The sequence below is a fragment of the Ambystoma mexicanum genome, chromosome 13 (assembly GCF_040938575.1).
Source record: "Ambystoma mexicanum isolate Mex_15411 chromosome 13, UKY_AmexF1_1, whole genome shotgun sequence".
In the NCBI taxonomy this organism is placed as follows: Eukaryota; Metazoa; Chordata; class Amphibia; order Caudata; family Ambystomatidae; genus Ambystoma; species Ambystoma mexicanum.
Genome location: NC_090938.1, coordinates 52,089,324 through 52,112,237, shown reverse-complemented (window position 1 = coordinate 52,112,237; position 22,914 = coordinate 52,089,324). Strand labels below are relative to the sequence as shown.

Genomic DNA, 22,914 nt, shown 5'->3' with positions numbered 1-22,914 from the left:
AGTCCCCCTTTTCTTTCACCACAGCAGAATGCTACAATATGCACTTTCCATTCACCAAAGGGTCATTACAGGCTTCCATCTGCCGGGCTCGAGCCTGCCTTTTCCTTTCACCTTGGGGTTCCCTTCCCCAAGTCTTAATTCTCTTATTTCAAACTCTTGTTACTTGGGCTATTACTGTGGAAGACTTTCGAAACTGCAAGGATGTGACTCGGACCTTTTCATGACCACTCCGACATCCCATTAGAACAGTTTTCTCAATTTCAAAAGATTTGTGATGTTCTCATCAGGTTTTCGTACTTTGGCCGCTTGGCCCTTTCACAATCGTTATCAACTATTTACTTTCAATCTTCCACAAAACTTCAGCTTTCTAGGTTGGGGATACTTCTCCTGTATTTGCTTTCCTTAATAGCGGGTCTCAAGTGTTCCTTTATGCAAGGGGCGATATTTCCTTGCAAAACCCTCTGTTAATCTGTATCCTTTCTCGTCTCACCAAATTAGGTCTATTCCATTAAGAATTCTGCAGTTCTATCGCAAACTCCCGTTAACGGTGCTCCCCCGCTTACTTCTAACACAAGCCAGCCTTCACTCACTGCTCGTGTACTTGGGGATTTTCTTCAGCTTCGCCTTCCTGCTTGCTTCGACTGCAACCATGCGTTTCCTCCCTAATCTTGCTTGGTGCTCAGGAGGGGAGTCGGCTGTCCTGAAGCACCTGCACAGTGTGCTTCTCTCGTGCGCACGCTGTTCCATTCAAGTTGTTCACAGCGGTCTTCATTTTTGGATTCCTGCCAGGGTTTCTGCTGCTCGCCGCTTCCCTCGAGCAGTTCACTGGCCTTCCTGCTTGGCAGCACCTCACCCCTTCGACTTCGTTGGAACTGCTTCTCTCGGCTCCCAGTCTCGCTCTCTATGTGCTTGTGCCTGCCACCTTTTATCCCTCTGCCAAGCGTTAACAAGTCTCAGGGGTGTGTGATTGAGATTACATGCCTGACTCTACCTGACCTCATTAGTGTGACATGGCTCTGATACAACATAGGAGGTAATCCTCATCTTATTCCTCCTCTTCCTCGTCTCAGTGGTTTTGAGACAGTGAAGTGGGGAGGAATTCTGGGAGATGTAGTTTCCCCATTAAATTGGTAGCAATAGTGATTTATTCAGTAGTTGGAAAAGGGGATACCATGTCTCGCCATTGTGTGTCTCTCCCCTACTCCCCGAGAACCCCCTACCCAGGTGATCCTGTCTAGCTTGTCCACCTCCAGGGTCTGGATCCAAAGGGAATGCCCTTACCTGGCCCCATGAATAAGAGATCCACGGGGACTGGGATGTGAAACACCCTCTGGTTTTTCACAGGTGGAGCATGAAAGAAAGAATGAGGCACAGTCCGGGCAGAGTCCAGAGTGCAGACTTTGGGGCACCCTCCATGCCCTCCTATGATTGTGAGGTGAACAATGTAAAGGTACATTTAGCAGCCGCCCAAATGCAAGGTCTCCACCTTTGAGTTGTGCATGGAGGCCACTGTGCATGAACCTGTAGGAATCATCGAGAATGTCCAATTGCCATTTCAATGTCCATGACCATGGGTCAACTACTGCATTGAGGGGAAATATGTCCCTACAAATTTCCAGAAAGGCATGCACTGTCTGACGTGGATATCATCTATTGCGCCTATCACATTAGGGAACATGGCAATAGCATAGTCAGTTTCCTGCAGACAGAGTATCGAAGTGTACGTAACATAGGCATGGCATTCAACAAGTGGATGGTGCAGCGTGACATGGAACTGGGAAACTCTACCGGCAGTGGCCACTGTAGACTGGAAACTTCCTGAGGTAAGCAAGTGGAGAGAAAACGCCTGCACATGTGTTGGGAGTAACAGGACTACGGCGAGTGTCCCGCCATAGCACAGGATCTTATTCCTGATGAGGTCATTAACTACCTGTTTACAGGGCCTGTATTGCCCCACAGCTACCCCTCAGGCACCTCAAACATGTTTGCTCTTTGCCTGTATAGGTGAGCCATCCTCATCAGCATGTCTCTATTGCCACTGTATGCTTGCAGAATGTACACACGTTGCCCCACGGCATGCAGGCCTGCCAGTGGGAGTGTTCTGAAAGCATTCTGGGAAGCCTTGCATACTTTACGCTGGATTACCACCAGGGCCCGGGAGTTGGCAACAGTAGCAGGTTTTCCCAATAATATCAATCAGAAATTTTTTGGGACTATCCTTTGCAATTTTTTTTACACCGACTTCTCACTTTTATGGCAGGCTTGTGCAATGTTTACCTAAATTCGTCTTCTGTACTTCCGTACAGTACAAATCAAGTTTGCACATTTGCATCAGCTTTGCACCCGGTTGCGTGTTGCTTACTTTATGGTGGCCTTTGTACATATAGTACAATGAAGAGTCGAATCGAGAATGGAAAATAAATATGTAACTGCAGCGAGATGGAAAAGAGTGGGAGAGGGAAAAGAGGCACAGCCTTGTTGGACTAGAGCAGAGGTCTTCAAACTGTGGGGCTGTCATGCCTGTGCCACTGGTGCACACACTGGCAACCATCATGGACTATTTGGAACTCATCTATCTTCATCATACTCTTTGAACAACCCCTATTCACACTTTGGTCCTTAATTTCCATTTGCACGACTTGGTACTTTCTTAATTAATTCAGCTAACTACATGTACCATAATGCACCTTGCTACAGTTATCAATTCCTGGCTATTCCCATTCATCAGTATTGGAACCACAATCCCCAGAAGCCCGAGCGATCAGTGCTGCTTCCACCTTCTCAGCACCAGAGAGGGAGGAGGCAGATTGCCTTCAGGTGTGCTGCTCCAGGTGCTGCCAATTAGCCTGCCTCAGTACAGGGCAGGGCTGCATTTAAGGAGCTCAATCTCTTGCATTGGGAGTTCTTCCAGCACCTTTTTGCCTTGAGCCTCGATTTGAATGTTGTTCAAGTTGCCGGATCTTCCTGCTTCTGATTCCAGCGCTCCTTGTTGCCCTTCTCCACTGGGCTCCGTGCCTTGCAGCCTGTTACACTCTTCTGCCTGCAGCCCTGGTCCTCTGGACTCCCTGCCTCGCTCCTGTGGGCCCGCTCCTTGCTGTCCTGCTCCTCTGGGCTTCCTGCCTCGCTGCCCTGCTCCTCTGGGCTCCTTGCCTTGCAGCCTACTACACTCCTATGCCTGCAGCCCTGGTTCTCTGGGCTCCCTGCCTTGCATCCTGTTACACTCCTCTGCCTGCAGCCCTGGTCCTCTGGGCTCCCTGCCTCGCTGCCTTGCTCCTCTTGGCTCCCTGTCTGCAGCCTACTACAGCTCTCGGTCCTGCTCCTCTGGACGCCCTGTCTCGCTGCCCTGCTCCTCTGGGCTCGCTCCTTGCTGCCCTGCTCCTCTTGGCTCCCTGTCTGCAGCCTACTACAGCTCTCGGTCCTGCTCCTCTGGACTCCCTGCCTCGCTGCCCTGCTCCTCTGGGCTCCCTGCCCTGCTCCTCCGGGATCCCTGCCTCGCTGCTCTGCTCCTCTGGGCTCGCTCCTTTGCAGCCCTGCTCCTCTGGGCTCTCTGTCCGCAGCCTGCTACAGCTCTCTGTCCTGCTCCTCTGGACTCCCTGCCTTGCAGCCTACTACAGTTTTCTGCAGTCCTCCACAGTTTGCCTGCACCTTGTGCCATCCGTTACTCCAGCCCTGCTTCCTTGTTTGCAGCCCCCCTGTTTCCTGGCTACTGCTCCTTTGCTCTCTTCCTTGTTTGCAACCCCCTGTTCTTTATCCCTGTCCTTCTCTTCCTTGAGTCTTTGGTTCTCCCTTAAGTTATCCATTCCAGTTATACTGTTTCTGTACCCACACCCATAGCTGTTGTTCCCAGCCATGAGCATACAGAGTGGGCTCCTGTAATAGCAATCTGTGCAGAAGGCTGGAGTTTCCAAAGGTCCATGGAACACATTTTCTGCATACACCCCAAGAGGGAATCCAGTTTGTTTGTACCTTTGTGTTCCCTGCCCCTTTTTTGTTCACAGCTTCTGTTGCCTACTCTTCTTTCTTGTTGAGCTTCCTGCTGTCTGTGCTTATCTGTCACCTTACACCAGCACAGCCACCCAAAACCTACCTGGGTGCCCTGTGCCACTCTTGACAGTGCCATCCTTGATAGGGGCGCAGCCTAATTCCAGGGGTGCAGAGGGGCGTGGGTCCGAGCCATGGTCGCACTGGGCCATAAAATTGACTCAGGCACCAATGAAAAAGTGGCCCACATTTGTCAATGGCAATTCATTCCTTTTGTGACGGCGTGTTTCAATAGTGCCCAAAGGGGGTGGGTGGGTTGATAAAATGTGATGCAAACTATGTATTTTCAAGAATATGTATTCTGCAACACTGGTCAAGACTATTAGCTGCATAACCCGGGAAATTTTCGCACCACTTCTATTAAAGACACAAGGCCCCCTTGACGAATTCGAAAGCGCAGACGATGTTGCGCACCATTTAACCAAATCACTTACCGTGGTTACTAATTTGCTGGCGCCTCTCAAGAGCCGAATCGTTAAATCCGAAGCTATTAAAAAAAAAAAACTTGATTTAATGATGCTATCACTTCCTTTAGACAGAAGAAATGAGCTGCAGAGCTTGACTGGCATAAAAATCCATCTAATCTCACCTTAGCTACATATAAGACGCTTGCTAAGCAATATAAGGAGGCTATTATCAGGAGAAAATCTTGCTAAACTACAGCTAGCTCAAAATAATGCCCTTAGGGCCGCCACAGGGCTATCACGCAGGGATCATATCTCAGGGCTCAGGCGGCAGGTCCACTGGCTACCAGTCAAGGAAAGGATCACTTTCAAAACCCTTGCCTTGACACACAAGTGTCTCCAAGACCTGCCCCCCCCCTACTTGGTCCAAAGGATCTCCAAGCCCTTTGGTACCTGGCCAACCAGAACACCATACTCCAACACGATAACTGTTCCTAAAATACGTGAAGCTTGTGCTGGTGGCAGTAGCTTCCCAACCCTGGCTGCCACCCACTGGAACGCCCTCCATCCACACATTAGGCTCATTGACTCTCATGCGGCTTTATGCAAGGACATCAAAACTAGGCTCTTTGTTTAACACTGTATGCATTTACTCTGTATCCAGTTATGTGGCTGCAACGTTTGTAACATGTACCGTATCCACCTCTGTACTTGTAACCATGTACCCTGCAATAAGTCTAACTCTGTGGCGGGCATTCATGTAACCCAGAATCAAGCCTTGTTACGCTCCTCTTATAGTGCCTCGATACCCGCGGGCTGCAGTGCGCTCTACAAATCCAAATAAATAAATATTATAAAAGCAAAGTCCGATTCTTACAATAGAATTTTCAATGCCAAGTCTGATTCGAATGAATTGTTCTCAATATTAAATGAGTCAAGAGTAAACCTTCTGCTTCCGTTCCTGTAAAAGACAAGCGTTGGTGTCAGGCCATCCATGATGTCTTCGTTAAGAAGGGTGTTACGCATCAAACCAATACCCTACAGGTTACGGATGTGTGTACACCACACGAGATAGCAGCGGTAGCTCATAAAGCAGCAGTTTTCTTACAGGCTCAACCACCTGCTATTGATTTCACGCCCTGTTCTGAATTATTAGTGTCAGAAACCATCGCCGCCATGAAGCCTACTTCTTGTCATAGCGACGCTTGTTCGGCGAGTCTGTTTATAGAATGTCGAGAAACTCCAAGTCTGTGGGTCACCAAATGTATCAATCATCATTCCTTGAAGGTAGTGTCAGCCTCTTTCTAAAAGAGGCTTGGGTAACGCCCCTACTAAACAAAAGGAATCCTTGGACCCCCCCCCCCTTATCCCAGATAATTATCTGCCCATTACAAACATGCCGCTCCTGCTGAAGGTTCTGAATAAAGTGGGACACTTGCAACTTCAGCACTATGTCAAGGCTTGTACTAGCTTGCTCTCCTGACAATCTGGGTTCAGGAAAGGCTTTGGCACTGAGACGACTATGCTGGATCTCGAGGCCAATTGGCTAGAGAATATGGACCATGGGCTCTTATCAGCGTTGATGCAGCTAGATCCGTCTTTGGGTTTCGATCTTGTAGATCATGATCTTCTTGCCGAAAGACTTCAGTCAGTTGCGGGCTGCTCACCAAAAGCCGCTCTCTGGATCGCCTCTTTTTTGGGTCCAAGGACTGCACAAGTCAGTGTGGGTGATGCCTCTTCTGGCCCCTCCTTCATTACTTGTGGTGTCCCCCAGAGGTCTTGCATCGCTCCGATGCTGTTCAACATCTTTATGATTCCCCTTCTGCTCCTACTACTTAGCTTTGGTGTGTTGGTGGCAAATTACGCCAACGACACTCAAGTTGTCATCAAACTTTCAGGCTCATACCTTGCAGACTCAAACTTTGAGCGCTATCTACAGGTCCATCCACGTCTGGATGGCTGTAAATTCCGTTGTTTTAAACGTGAGCAAAACAGAGCTTCTAATTGCCGCTCCCAGCCAAAAGTTGAGATCTCTCAGGAGAATATGCAAAGTTCATAATCATGGACACGACTATTGTAGTACAACAAAAAGTAAAAACTCTTGGAGTGATTCTGGATGCTGAGCTCTCCATGCGTCATCATGCGGCTGCGGCCAGATCCGCTTGTGGTTTGATAAACAAACATACACAATATACAACCCATTCTTACACAAGAGAACCCGGCTACTCTCGCCTGAGTTCTTGTGAACACTCGGCTAGACTACTGCAACAGCTTGTTCACTGGTTGCGCCACCTCTGTCATAGCCTCGCTTCAGGTTACCCAGAATGTTGCAGTACGGGCTGTTGCTGGTTTGGCCAGACACACTCATGTTACTCTGGCCAGAAGGGCCCTACACTGGTTACCAGTGAAACATTGCATCACCCACCAAATTTTAACACTAACTCACAAATGTGTGGTGAATGCTGCCCCCGAATATCTTAAGGCGCGCATCCAGCTATATGCTCCAAGTCGTTTTATTAAATCGCAACAGCATCTTAGACTGATTCAACCCAGGTTTAAGCTGTAAAAGGCAGGTGGGTGCAGCTTTAATTCTCAAGGTCCCTGTGCATTAGACCGATTGATACTCCTTTAAAGTTTAAGACGGATCTGAAAACATATCTTTTTAAAATTTCACCTAATTAGCATCGTATTGCTTCTTTGGTCTGCCTTGTTTTTTGTTGTTTGCGCGCCCCGAGGCCTGCGGGCTTCTGGCGTGATGGACTCAAAATGTTTTTAATAAATAGTTAAGTTACTCAGCAAACTGGCCCACATTGGCCAAAAAAGTGGCCCACTTTGAGCAAAAAAAAAAAAAAAACTGGCCCACACCAACATTTTGTGTTTTCGGTTCAGCCTTGGGCCTATTGCCTTATAGGCCAGTACGACCCTGGTCCTAGCCTGAAATGACCAAAAAATGTTGTTAAAGGGAGAAAAGAAGAAGCCAGCATTGGATGGGACATGCATGTTTGTGCATATCCCATCCTACCATTGCCTCTGCCGCACAGTGTGACAGGCCCAGGCTTGAGTCATTGGGAGTGGCTGACCCAGGAAATAGACATCCTGGAAAGCGCGCTATCGCTTTCCAGAGAGCGCGCTTCCAGGAGGTTTGAATCGAGTTGCAGGAACAAAACAGGACTGGGATTAAATGAGGTAAGGAGGGGGGCCATGGGTTTGTTTTGGAGCAGGTGGGGGATCCCTGGGTTATTTCTGGAGAGGGTGAGACTATACAGGGAGTGGGGTAGGCGGAGCCCTGGGCCTGTGCTCGCAGTGTGTTGGGGAGGCATTGGCTAGTGGTGGGAGCCGGGTGAGGAGAGGCCTTGTCTATGATGGGGAGAGCCCTGGGACTAGGCTAGGAGCAGGGTGGGGGAGCTATGGGATAGGGGTGGGAGCCGGGTGAGGAGAGGCCAGGGTCTATGATGGGGAGAGCCCTGGGACTGGGCTAGGAGTGAGACCAGTGGGGGAACTCAGGGACTATACAGGGAGCGAGGTGCGGCACGCAATACAATTCGATTTGGACTTACTGGACATTTGGCATTTCTGGGGGTGCCCAGCCTGCCCACATTTTTCTCAGGGGGGCCCAGGCTACAAATGTTTGAAGACCAATCGTCTAACATTTAGTCCTGGGTCTGCAATCCTTTGGCTACGAGATGTTTTGGACTACAACTCCCATCAGACCAAGAAAGCATAGTCAATGGCAAGGAGTCCCGGAAGTCAGTCCCAAACATGTGGGTAGAGTAAGGTTGCAGACCCCTGCTATATCCTTTGGGGTTCCTGTGAGCGTCTGGTGGGGGGATATAAGGCTTGTGGGATCGAATTAGACAGCAAAAACGAAGAGTTCATGGACTCAAAAGAAAAGAGTTACAGAAAGGCAGCACACATGCACTTCCCTATAAAACCCGCACCCCTGCACAGTTCCACCGCTTTGAACATGCTGCAAGGATGTGTGAGTGTGCAGCAGTGCAGGTGAAAAGCGGAAGTGACGAACTTCCTGGGACCGGCACAAGAGGAGAAACAGTCCAGCCTTGCGACATGCGCGGGCTTCAGCCGACACTAACTTCGGGGGTCAGAGGTCAAGGGCGCAAACACCCCTCTACACGAGTGAGGTCATGCAAACGGATCTTGTATACAAGGCCGGTGCCGTTTGCGGGGCCCCGCTTCAAATGGAAAAGCAAAAAATGAAGGAGGTGGAAAAGAGGGGAGGCAGGTGTGCACCCAGAGGTGCGTGCACGCTGGAAGTACCAGAGCCCTGGGTGCTGATCCGCTTCGAAGTGGCGATGACACTTGAGACATGGGCAATATGTTCATGCCACCAGTAGCCTGGATGACCTGGTCCAGACCTGGGCGCAGGGACTCGTAGGAGAGCAGGTCGGGCCCCGGTCCATCGTCTTCGTAGTCCTATGTTCACAGGATACAGACTGTGACGAGGAAGACTAGGATTCTGAGTGATGGGGATTACCGAGAAGTAACCAGGCTGCTACAATCTACAAAGCATGGATCGGGGGTGTCTGGCCCACGGGGTACATGAATGTTCTCTTGTTTCCCCTCGTTCCCAGGTTCGGACAAGTTCCATGAAATTTCATCTTGGCCAACAGCCTGTGCGATAGCTCGGCTGGTTGGGCCCCCGTTGCACAGATCTGCATTCAAAATGCAGGCAAGCGGGAACAAGTCGGACTTTCGTCTTTCAATGGATGATAAAGGGAGTGCATTGGCTTGTCTAAGAAGAACACCCATTGGGGCACGGGTCGAGGACGTGTCGTTGGGTTTCCCCTGGGAGCTCTAGTACCTCGATGGGAAATGAAAGCTAGGCGAGACCACCATGTATGCTTCCGGTGGGCGAAAAGCCCCAGCTCCAGCTGGCCCAATCAGCAGCTGCATTTAGCTTTCTGAGAAACGCGTAGACTAATGGGGTCACAAACAACTGTTCCCACACTGTAAAGAGAAAGCCATATCGTGATAAGCAAGTACTCACCCTATATATGGGCCAACTTGCAGTCACACACTGTACACATTCCAAAAGCCCCGGAGTCTTTTCAGAGCTCAGTCCAACACAATGAAAGCGCCTAGACACCGTCCCGTTGGTAAACTGCACTGCAAACACTTATACTTTCGCACTATGCGGTGCAGATAATGACTACAAACAGAGGCCAGGAGCAGATGCAAGGGCAGGGAGGTAAAGCGCAGACTCACCCGCGGCGCCTAGCTGGCTGCAGTGCGTATCCTGTGGGCGCTACAAGGCAGGGCCAGTCCGGCGGGTCGGGATAGCAGTTCCAGCCCAGGGTCAGGGGTCCCACCACCAGACTACAATAAAAGCGACCCAGGCACTTTCTGGGTTTCAGTCTTACAATGAACAGCCACTTCCTCCTAACCTTTTACTGAGACCACGCCTTTTAAAGGCGCGACGCCCTCTATATGCAGAACGAAGGCACGGCTTTACAGAGGCGCGAGCTTCACGTCGACACTGAAACATTATTCGACTGGGATGACAGCTGCAGTGCACCCACCATTCTTCCCAACACGACCATGCACACACACACAGGCAGCATAGAAGCTATACTCACACACAGCATGTGTGTACTGCACAAGCAGCCGCACTTTTACACACATACATTCTCTCTCTCTCTCTCTCTCTCTCTCTCTCTCTCTCTCTCTCTCTCTCTCTCTCTCTCTCTGCAAGAGCCATTTTACTCATGGTGTGGCTCTCCACCAGATGTTTGGGACTTCAGCTCTCAAAACCCATAGCCAGCACAGTCAGTGGTGAAGAATGAAGGGGGCAGCAGGCAGTCCAAAACCAAACTTCAACACAATTCAGAAGGCCATCCAACCTAGAAAAATATGTCTAAGCAGACAAATTAATAGAACTGGGCTCCCAAGACCAGTGGCAGAGCCAGCCACTGGCCTACGAGGGCGTAAGCCATCCCAACCTCAGGAAGCTGAAGGCAAAAAGCAACAGTGACATTCAGCCCAGGCAATGATGGTTAATGGGTCTGAGGTTGTCGTGAAGGTAAAATGTTGTGTTGTGTTGGATGGCTTGGAAAACAATGCAGAGTCCTTTGAAGGCAACTCTTTGGGGTAGTGGAGCTGGGCGACAGCTGAGGTGATGTCTGAATGTTTGGGTGAGCCAAGGGTGAGTCTGGCTGCTGCATTTTGCATGGTCTGCACGGGCACAAGGGTGTTGTTACCGAGTCCATTGAAGAGGTCATTGCCATAGTCCGGCTTAGAGATATCCATTGCTTGGTCTGCGGTGCAGAAGTCGTCAGGAGGAAGGATACATTTGATTTTGCGTAGGAGATGTAATTGTATAATGCATGTTTTGGTGACAGCATCTATGTGATGTGTGAAGGAAAGGTGGAGTTCTTGGGTTTGTGTCTGTAGGAAAAGATGAGGGGGTGTTCAGTTTTGGAAGCCTAGAGTTGAGGAAGTGGGTGGCCATCCTGGTGGTGATGTTGAGGGGACAGCTTTTGAGGATGTGGACTTGTGCAGGGATTGAAATTTAGAAGTATATTTGCATGTCATCTGCATATTCATGGAAATGGACATTGTTTGCTAAGGGTCTGTGCAAGGGATTCAACATATAGGTTGAAGATGAGTGGAGACAGGCAGGAGCCCTGCGGAACCCCATACTTGACAGGGGTGGGGTCTGTAAGGAACTCGACCATCCGCATGGGGAGTGTGCGCTCGCCTGGGCTTTTTAAAAGTTTTGTATGCATTCGTAAGTGCAGGAAGTGTACTGTTGTGCTGAAGACACTATCCGAGTTGATTGTCCCCCTGCTTCTATGCAGCAAGTCCTGTAAGGACAAGAGGAAGAGCTGCGGTTTTTCTAAGTCGAAACGCCTGATTCTGGGACACAGACTTCAAGATCCAAAGTAAATACACTCTGTGACTTTTATGAACAAAATCTACTGGATCTTCCGGACATTTGCTGGGAGTGGGCTCGTCCTGGGCTTCCTGTGTAGGCTGGGCTTTCCTTGAGTGGGCTGGGTCTGAGGTCATACTATTGTGTAAACACTAACGCGTAGCAAACGTGCTATACGCTAACAACCACGTTTCTTACTTGCAGATCCTTAGCGTGGATTGCCCCCGCCCTCAAGCTCCCAGGATTCCTACTAAAACTAGTGTACTCGCGCATTTCGCTCGCACATTCGTAAGTGCAGGAAGTGTACTGTTGGGCTGTTAGGCTGAGAGGGTGAGCAGGGGCCCTCCCTCTATTTCCTGATTGACCTCACTTCTGAGAAATTTTGTATACAATTGACCTATTATTTGTTGCGTAGTGATTCCTATAATCTGTGAGAGTCGCTCATTACTTCTATATTGCCTCTGCAACCTTTTAGTCAAATGACCAGTGGCTTACGCAGCGGACTCTGCATTGAATTTGTCCCACCAGGGTTTACATGTAATACTATTGACTCGATGGTTTGTTCAGGCAATGCCTCCTATGTTGATCCCTTGTCTTTTGAGGTACCTATGTTTAAAGCTAATAACAACCTTCCTGTGGCATTACCGGTTCATATGGTGCAGATGCATGTTCCCTCGAACAGGGTCAGTGTCGGGCCCTTCCTCGATTTAGCACCTGAGCCTGTTACTCTGCAGGGTGAAAATGTATTGCTTACAGAAGCACCTGAGCATGGTATTGACAAAAAAGTATGATCGAAATCACTAACAACATGTCCCTTTGGGAATGATTCTTTTCAATTAGGGCTGGAGACCATGGCGAATCTAGATAGGCAGGTTCTCCGTTCCATAGGAATGCTAACCCCGCCCCCCAGTAGCACGGGCTCGTGAGAAGGTGCCGTACTCAACGATGCCCTTTACTGCTGACCCTTCCTCGCCATGCCGGCAACCACTATCTCGTGATAAAGTGAGTAATTGTTCAATGAATGTTGACATAAAAAAAGAAAATATTCTCGAACTATTTATTTATTCGCCGGAATTAAGTCATCCCTTGATGAATTACAGTCAGCAAGGGTCCTTCTCAAAGAACCTGTCCTCTGATAATTTTGAAGGGTCCCAACTTCCCACTTTTCCAGTGATAATTAGGATTCTGTACCTTCTCGATAAGGTGCATGATTTATCACACCTCGAACTAAGAGAAATCAAGTATTCCATGAAGCAAATCTCATCGAAATCGACAGAACAGAAGGATTTATATTAGGATGGGAATCAATTATGATACCAAAGCAAATGCAGCCTAAAGAACCTACTATTCTACAAACACTGGTGCTTTGTGGAAAAAGTATGCAATGTGCTTCTGAGGAGCAGCCAAGTATCATTGTTCCATCGCTCCCCATCAATGATATAGAACCTACTTCTAAAGATACTACAACTTGCACATGCTGTATTAATGCCGAACTAAAGGCCCTGAGGCTCACTATAGAGGAACTAAAACATCCCTCGTCATTGCCTGAAACTGCGAATACTGCGGCCACTATTGAAACGGATAATCCAGACAGTCCATCTGCGCTTCTAAATGTTATGAATCAGATGGAACATAATCAGACTTTATATGAGGATAGTCATGGGTCAGCTGGCTTTATGTCTCATTGCTCAGAAAAACTGCATTTACGTGCGCTTAAACGTACGGCCAAACGACAAAAGGAAGCTCTACTTTTGTCAAAAAAGAAGCATAACAATGTCAATAAGGCTGCTATTGACAACCTTAAAAGAGTGAACGACTCTCCCAAGATGCAATCATCCGAAATTACTGAGGAGGACCACATGGATGTAGCCCAACTATCAAGTGAGATTCAAGCACTCTTACTGGTCCCTACTATTAAACCGATGGACTACTCTTCACTACCTGAGAGCTTGAATAAAAAGACCCTTCCTGTCCCTAAAACCCAGAATGGCGTGCCACCTAACTCCCCAACTAATAAGGGATTTAAAGGTCCGCTTGAATCTATAAAGGCAATTCCAGCTCTACCCGTTTCAATGGGGAAATTACCAAAAGAAAATCTAAAGGCATACTTCCCAATTCGTGGAAGGAGTTGTACTACAGCTGCCTCGACATCTTTGGTTAAGGTACCATCTGACACGTCTACTCTAATTGCAATCCTACAACCTCAAGATTTGCTCAAGAAGAGGAAATCTAACCTCGAAGCATGTTTAGGTAGTCATCATACTTGTAACGCCATAACCCCTTCCAACAATGAGAATTTTTTTCATAGTTAATGGTGGCAGTAAAGTGCGGGCATTATCTGAGAATGTCATGCCAGTTTTTGCTGTCGATTCAAATGGTAATCAAGGTAAATCCACGACAATTGCCCCTATACCTAGCGATCCCCAAGAATCCTATTCCAATGGGACAGGACCCTCTAAGAATTGTATTAACCCCTCAAGTAATCCAATTAATATCGATAATCCTGCTCAAATTCTGGAAACTCTCAGAAAGGCGCTTGAGGAGGGACTCATTACATCTGAAACAATAATTAACGAACTAGCAGGTAAATCTGATGCCCAAACTTCTTTGTCTTCTTTGGTGGACATAATTCCTCCAAAAGTGGACTTTAGCATCAGTAATGTATTAAATGACATTATTGCCACAGAATCCATGCCAGCTGGCACTGGAACCAATTCTCAATCAAGCGTAAAGGAAGTTAACATTCTAGGTCTAGAAGGAACTCCTGATTCCCTCGGTAAGGCCCGCATTAATCGAGCATTCTTACTTGCGGTTCTAACTCGCATTCCACAAATAAGGAATCTCACAAGTACGGACCTCCTTAGGATTTCCTTGGCAAGAACTAATAACCATAAAATGATATGTTACCTTCCCTCTTAAACGATTCTGAAATGTGTGTGGTCATATAGGGTGGAACTAAAGGAACAAGGTCTCTCCCTATCTACCTTTGGTAATGAAGGGAGTGCCCAAGAATTCTTATCATACTCTTATCAAGATGTAGATACCACTACGGGCCAATTCTTGGATTCCAAAGCCAAGTCAAACGAGCAGCTTCAAACACTTGCTCAATTACTAAAATTAGCTGCGAACAACAAAGACATGGTATGGCTGGAACCCATGTTAAAAATGATTGTGAATTCTAAGACTGCTCCACTTGCGCCCTAGCCATCCATAGTAAGGAAGTTTACCATTACTTCCTGGAATTCTTGTGGCTTTCACAATTTTCAGCATTGGTTTCATACTCTATCTCCAAGTGCGCACCCTTGTATTATGATGGTACAAGAAACAATGAAAACGCATCTATTGACTGTTGCAGGGTATAGAACATATTGAACTTTTGTTACTAGGGATAATGGTGGTGGCCCATCTGGTGGACTAGCGATTGCAGTGAACAATAACATCTCATGTCACATGCAACTTGCCTGGGAATCAAGCAAACTTCTGTGTGTAATGCTGAGCTTGCCAAATAAGAAAACTAAATCTATTTTACTAATAAAACTGTATTGGAATCCTGTGGTCACTCCAATTGAATCTATATTTGACGAAATGGATAACTGTCTTGAAAATCTTTTCTCACAAAAGGGTGATTGTGATATTATAATTGGTGGGGACTTTAATTCCAAGTGCTACCAGAATCGGCTTGATTCCCGGGCAGGTAGTGTTTCAATCTTAGCTAAGAGGAGAGGAGCAATGTAGAAGACTTACTTTCACGATTGAGACCTTGATATGGTCAAATGTGATGTTAATGGACCTCAGTTCACTTGGAGTCGGGGTGTAAAACCCCCTATGATTGACTATATATGTCTATCTCATACTATCAGCCCCTTAGCAAGTGCCGTGACAATCCATCCTATAATAAATGGAAATCACGCTCCTCTATCAATATGTCTACAATTGGACCACTCACTGTTAAACGTTGCCCTTGTATTGTCCCTCCCTGAGGTCCATCGTGATAATACATCTCTTTGATGGAATCCGGGTTTATGCAAACAATTTGCATCGTCTGTATCTACTAACATTATGAATAACAGAATATACCATCATACGACGCTTGCTGAAAAGGAAGCTATTTTCTCAAGAGTGATCAATAAGGCACTATTACATTTTCAAGCAAAATATTCTGTAACCGCCCTTAACCACCCCCGACCATTTTGATCCAGAAGTAAAATGCTAAAATGACAAAAAAAGAAGGAATTGAGGAATCTGAAATACAATATACTTTGCACTCCTAATTATCACATACTGCGCAAAAAGGTACTGTTGAAATTTAAAAATAAGATGATGGATGTGTGTATATTGAATTATAATAAAGTGAACTGCGCTTTGATTAAAGCCATATGTAAACACGACACACGGCTCATTTGGCAGACCATTAAAGGGACAAATGCTAAAAATAAAGTTCCATCTATTAATCTCATCCCTGCGAAGACTTGGAGGGAATACATCTCAACCAAATTCAAACTCCCAGATAGATTCGTAACTCAAACATTCCTTCCTAAGTGCTATAAAGAGCTGGGACGTTTCCAATGGTCTCTGGATGACATACAATGCGCAATTAGTAAATTGACACTCTCTAAATCTGCTGGGCCCGATGGCCTTCCGCCCTGTGTCTATAAGTCTGACCCCACTTTTTGGCAAAATATTCTGAAATCTAAATTTGACTCAATAATTCATACTGGGTATATTCTACAGTCCTGGGCAACCTCTAACATCATTCCCATTTACAAAAAGGGTGATCCATCTTTACCGGGGAACTATCGGCCCATTTCATGAATATACGGAAGCCAACATTTTTGCCATTTTGCTACTTTATGATCTAGAACAGCATGTCGGAAACCATAGTATATATTCTAAATGCCAAACCGGCTTTCGAAAAGCTATGAGTACCACTTTGAATGGCACCATTATGTCACATATGCTATTTGGTGCAAATTGTAAAAATGCATGCCCAGTATACATAGCTCTGATTGACATGTCTGCAGCTTTTGATTCCGTTATCTGAAATATCCTGTGGTCCAAATTGGTGAAACTAGGAATTCCCCCGGTATTGATCTATTGGCTTGTTCAACTCCATACGGATGCAGCCTATAGAATAAGGATTACTGGTGAATGACGTACCACCGATTCAATACAATCATTTCTCGGCCTTAAGCAGGGCTGTAATCTAGCCGCTATCCTCTTTTAACCTTTATATTGCAGACATGGACCATTCATGGGGGGGAAGCAAATCTTTTTTCAATCAAACTCGGCCCATTCCGTCTTCAATGGCTAGCTTTCGCCGATGATATCATTATCTTCGACCCTACTCCAGCTGGACTCCAAACAAAAAGAATTTATTAGAAAAATTATTTGGGTCCAAATCCATCTAAAACAGCGATTATGACATTTGGTTCAAACAATAAGAAAAAACAATACCAATGGCAAATACTTAATACTACTATCCCATCAATTACTAATACCATCTATCTTGGATACTACATTTCTGATAAGAACGCAATTAACTTATGGGCTGAGCAATTAAATCTAAGAGCTAGACCTCTTCTTTCGCAGCTTAAAATAATCTATGTGAAATACTGCAAATATTCACTGGTCCCAGTAATCAATTTCTTTCATTTAAAGGTGGAAAGTGTGCTCCTATATGGCTTGGATATATGCATACTTAACATGAACAAAAGCTTAGACATGGATGGCTATTGAAATTATCTATGCATCTCCCAGCCGCATTTCTAAATAGCATAATCAGACACGAGCTCAGTATAATTGCTCTCTCTACAAGAAGGAAATTGAGACAATTGTCGAATTATGCAAAAATGATCAGCCCGCCCACTAATTCCTTATACCAAGATTTGCAAAATAATTTATCTTTTAACAATGTACACTCTCTTAATCTATATCATCAGGAAATGCAGGCATTATTGCTTGGGGTCAACCTAACATCCGATGAGTTGTGTTTAAGACCTGGTTACGCAAAAAAGAAACGACTGGTGTCAGACCTTGGAAGATATAAAAAAAAGTACAAATCATATATTGAATATTCTAAATTCACAAAAAAAGAACTCCGCAACATAGCTATCTGGAGTCCTTTCCGCGCAACCTTACTAGGAAGTACTATATGAGGTTAAAATGTACCCAATTTCACACAAGGGAAAGGTCTGGATATTGGAACAAGGATAAAGGTAAAGTAATTTACTTGAAATGTCGCTTTCAAGTTTGTGAAGAACCTATAGAAACACTGAAACATCTAGTGTTATTCTGTCCTTACTTTAAAATGCACCAAACCAATTTCCTAATGAAATTTGCCAACATTCACTTCGAAAACTGTCTCGAAGCCCTGTGGGCTAGAATGATGAATGGAAGTCATCGGCCACTGATTTTTGCCTTAGTTTGGTTCTTGAAGCACATTGAAAACGAATTGGAAAAACCATGCACTGTAAATGAATTGGAAAACGAAGAATTGTAATAAGGAACGTACGTTTTGCTAGATTTCATTTTGCTTGAGGCCTTTTATTAATTGTTTTATGTGTATTGAATGATACAATTGTTTTATATAATATGTATGAGTTGACATTTTTAACCTTTGGAATTGTTTATATATTGATTCACAAAAAAAAAACGTTGTTAAGGGGACGTTATGGTTAAGTTGCCCTACCAAAAACCTGTGCACTTCACTAAAAAAACTTTTCAAACGTGCCATTATGGTTCAAAGTAAAACCGAAAAACCCCTGAAGTTCGCCAGTTATGGTAGGCTAAGTGACCATAACTGCCCACACCACTGTCCTCTGCTAACACTAACACCCAGGACATGAAAGATGGCATCACAAATGTCATTAATGACATCACTGATGACATCACATGTTATGGTAAGCTAAGCAACCATAACTCGCGCCACCACCATGCACTGCTAAGACTAACACCCAGGAAATCAAAGATGACATCACAAATGTCATTGATGACCTCACTGATTACATCACATGTCTAGCTCCCTCTTTTTTTGTTCACTGACATATGTAAGCCAGGTGGCTTTCTTCACTGTCAGTCAGGATTTAAAAAAGTAAAACGTACTATATTTGTAGACCTTACCCTTCTCATATATTCTTACAATACCATCCTTATGGTACAGTTACATCATATCATACATATGCACGGGAGAAGAAGGAATCCTGAAACACAAGAATCTATTCTGTGCATGAAGTTAATTAGTTCGGTTATGAACACTTTCTGGTAATACTGCAGTTTTTTTTGCTTACTTTACGTTCCCTGTATATGCTTCTATTTGTATGTATTGTGGTCTCTTTAGTCTTTTGTGTGTAATAGTACAATTATGCAGTAAGGGAAGAATTTGCAGTTATTTATTTTTCACAGAATGCAAAATTCTGTAATGGAAGCATTTATCAATTTAGTATCCAACATGGGAAGATTTCGAATATTGCACCTCGATAGTGCATGCTGCAGACAATGCCTATGTTTCTTCATGAGTGCGTTCATGTACTGAAAGAACTCAGTAATGCAATGGAATTTTTTTGCAATGCATTGCTCAAGGAACTATTTGGCATATGAAAGTTCTTCAATGATCTGTGATACGTTTCTGCCAATATTGTAATGACAATCCCTTGTGGAGGCTGTGCATGAAAACGAAATGCACATATGATGTCACCGGTGATGTCATCAATGACATTTGTGATGTCATCTTTGATTTCCTGGGTGTTAGTCTTAGCAGTGCATGGTGGTGGCGCGAGTTATGGTTGCTTAGCTTACCATAACATGTGATGTCATCAGTGATGTCATTAATGACATTTGTGATGCCATCTTTCATGTCCTGGGTGTTCGTGTTAGCAGAGGACAGTGGTGCGGGCAGTTATGGTCGATTAGCCTACCGTAACTGGCGAGTTTCAGGGGGTTTTCGGTTTTACTTTGAACCATAATGGCACGTTTGAAAAGTTTTTTTGGTGAAGTGCACAGGTTTTTGGTAGGGCAACTTAACCATAACGTCCCCTTAACAAAGTTTTTTTGTGTGAATTTTATGGGTTTTTAGTAGGGCAATTTAACCATAACGTCCCTTTAACAATGTTTTTTTTATACTGAATTTCCCAGGTTTTCAGCAGAGCAACTTAACCATACCGTCCGTCTTGCAAAGTTTTTTTTCTAAAGATGATCGGTTTACAGTAGTGCCACGTAACCATAATGTAAAGCAATTTATGACTTATTTAAACACCTTGCGGAGAATACCACTTGACAATATATTGGTGTACAGCACGGTAACGTGTCCCAGAATCCGTAAACACTTAACAGCAAGATGTTTGTGTCGTGGACAATGTGGAAACAGATTTCATATTGATATAGGAACGTCCACCTGCAAAATGTGCCTTGCACAGCGCCAACACGTATTGGTCGTTATCCATTAACAATGTAGTGCACATTGCATACTTTCAGCAAACGTTTTAGTTATCTGAAAATGACATCAGCTAAGGCCATCCATCCTCCCCAAGAAACAACAGCACTACTGTAATGAAGGAACATGACAAACACTGCCCCAACCTTAGAAATAACAAACACACAATATTTTTGCACCGGCCACCCACTCCCCCATATCACTGTTTGATACGTCTTTCCTAATTTCTGTTCGCAAATGGCCTTATTAGCTGTCCTATCAAAAAAGAAAGCCATCCGTTAACAAAGTAAATGTTGCGTTAAGAACCACCTTTCACAGTACAGGACATAGACGCAATAGGATTTGACAATAATAGTATAGCTGTGCACAGCATTAGCGTGTGCCACGGGAAAATGGGATTTCTGGTTAAACAAAATCCTTTTTCAAGATGGCCACCATCAAAAGGAAAGGCGGTTGTTCCATACATAGCCCCTCTTCGCTTTCCATGACAGCAAGGAAAAAGCAACAGTATGTACCGTGACGCAGAACCTGCAAATAAACATACAGCGATGTATAACGTGGTACATTACATTTCAAAATGATACACGTGATTTTAAAAGAAAACGGTTACATTTTAGAATTTGGAAAGTACTTTTATTTAACAAACAACTGCCAGAGATGAACGGACTAATTGCATTTGCAAATGATTTGTAGCAATGACTCCAAGGGCCAACATTGAAAATGTTCATGGAGAGACACATGCAGTTAATTTCGCATAGCAAAGTATGCGTTTCTGTTGAAGCACTCCATTTGTTTGCACAGGTATTTCCAACACGGCGGCATCACCGTTGCTTTACACCACCATAAATGATAATAAATCCCTCCTTGTCGCTAGTTCAGCGTAGGGACAGAGCTTCCCTGGCCTGTCATCCTATAACATTATAATGGACAGGCACCCGGTCACCAGCAGTTGCATCTGGCGTGGAAAGAAGCCGTCACTCGGCATCTGAAAACCGTGGCACGCACAGTACGGCAAAATGTGGCCAGGCGGAAAACATAAGAGAAAATCTGTATCAATACCCAGCCTTTAGGAAAAATTTCCAAAACAGACACAAAGATTGTGGAAAATACTACACAAATGTAAGTGGCCAAACATGACATTTTACAGAAGTATTAGAGTTCACCATGGGGACATATAATGACACCCTACAAACGCAGATAAACAGCACTCGCCGTAAGGGTTAAAAAAAAGGACAACTACACAGTGACATGGTAATTCAGTTATGGATGCAGCATGAATGGACAAGCAAGAAAAAATGACATGTTGTAATGTTACACAAGACCAAAGGAACGTGCAAACTGATCCATAAAGCTATGTGGGCAAGCATAACATTTCAAAGAAAAAGAAATAACGTTCATCAACGGTGACTCTAGTCTTAGCTTGCAAAGGTGAACAATGTACACTCTCTGCTATCACAAAAATATAATACTTCAGTTACATTGTCACAATTAGTGTACAGTCGTCAACATTAAACTTACATCATCTTCACAGCCTCCGTTATTTTTGGCAAGGTCACACAGCAAACTGTTCGCATCAAAGAATATTCGTGAACTGATATTTCATGTTCCTTACAAGCGTTTTTAAACTATAACCTTATCAAATAGTATTTTTTTTCCAAGCTTTGATTCCGTGTAGCTTTTAAAGTTTCACTTTTGCTGAAGGTCAAAAAACAATATCCCCTTATGAATTCACTTGAATGCGTGGGCCTACTGAGCTTGCAACCAAAAAAGCAAATGAACTGACCTCCACTCAGAAGGCACATACATACTCACTTTGCAACAACATATGAAAATCCCCATCAAAAACTCCAGGTGGCCGCCTCAGATTTCAAAACATAGGACGCCAGTCCAACATCAATATTAATCTGAAAACATTACAACACAGCCGCAGGCATTGCTCGCTGTACATTGAGCACCAACTTCCACTTTACCGTATGAATTTGGTGGCAGGAAACCTGCCCACAACCAACATGCACCCAAAACTGCAGGCCCTCCCCACAACCACCTGAATGATGTGCGGTAGTACGGGTGTATCTATAAGTGTGGTATGCTTCAGTGGTTGTGGCCAGAGGCTACAGTCCTAGCTGTATGTCCCCAGATATTACAATGTATGGGTGTGCAGTGCCCAAGACTCTACACACTCCCCACAACCATCTGATCGATAAGCAATACTATAGGTGTATCCATTGCTGTGACATGCTGCGGTGGTTGTGGCCAGGGCGTACAGTCTTGGAAGTATGGACTTCGGCCTACGGCCATGCATCCAAGACTCTACGCCCTGGCCACAACTACTGCAGCATGTCACACCCATGGCTCTACGCCCTGGCCACAATCACCGCAGCATGTCACACCGATGGCGGCATGCAAATGAATAGCACACTCATAGGGAAAAAATAATTTAATTACAGCATGTACTCAATGGCAATGTTTGCTAACACCACGTGTGTCTTTAGAACAGTTTCAAGTTGCCTGCGCAAGCACGGACTGAAATACTGCCCTTATGAGACCCCTCATTTTCTGTACTTAAAAACTTCCCAAACAAAGTGGACATAGGGAATACATCATTAACACCTACCGCCTGAACAAATACAGTTTTCCACCCATCTCTTACTGTCTGAACCTCCCCAAGCACTCTGACACAGCAAAATAGTTTTCGAAATAGCATGTTGCCGCTGGTGGCCGCTGCGCTGTCGGCGGATCCAAGATGTCGGGTGCATCCAAACAATCTGACTGTCACGGAGTTCCCCCATTCTCACCTGAGACCGATCCTTGCTGGACTCTGTGGGCGGTGTCTTCTTGCGGACAGACCTGGACTTGAATAAGGCTGAGCGAGTCTCTTCCGACTCCAGCGTGCGTTTAAGATTACGGGATGCAGCAATCGGGGATCCGGGAAATGAAGAAGACGTGCTGAAGGCGCACGAGTCCAGGAAGCAAGAGGAAAGGGAAAGGGGCAAGGAATGGAAGTAGAAAAGCTAGGAACCAGGAAAGCAATACAGCAAACTACGGAGCACACGTCTGATCGCTACTTGGCAATAGCATTGAGATGCGCGGAGCCGCGGGGGTGCGGTCTATTAGTAGAATACGTTACGTCCAACGTATAGACCGCGGAAGGC

The 22,914-nt window shown here is 45.3% G+C and overlaps 1 protein-coding gene across 2 annotated transcripts in view; it reads right to left on the bottom strand.

Moving 5' to 3' along the window:
• Positions 1-9,837, bottom strand: part of IKBKE (inhibitor of nuclear factor kappa B kinase subunit epsilon) — a 169,277-nt gene extending 159,440 nt beyond the window's left edge. The window contains exons 1-2 of one of the 2 annotated variants that reach the window (XM_069633177.1): positions 9,669-9,837; positions 4,476-4,528 (exon numbers count right to left, since the gene is read on the bottom strand). The gene's annotated coding sequence lies outside the window, so the exon portion shown is untranslated. The remainder of the gene's footprint in view (positions 1-4,475; positions 4,529-9,668) is intronic. The other variant, XM_069633176.1, reaches the window with a different exon arrangement.
• Positions 9,838-22,914: the final 13,077 nt, after the last annotated feature.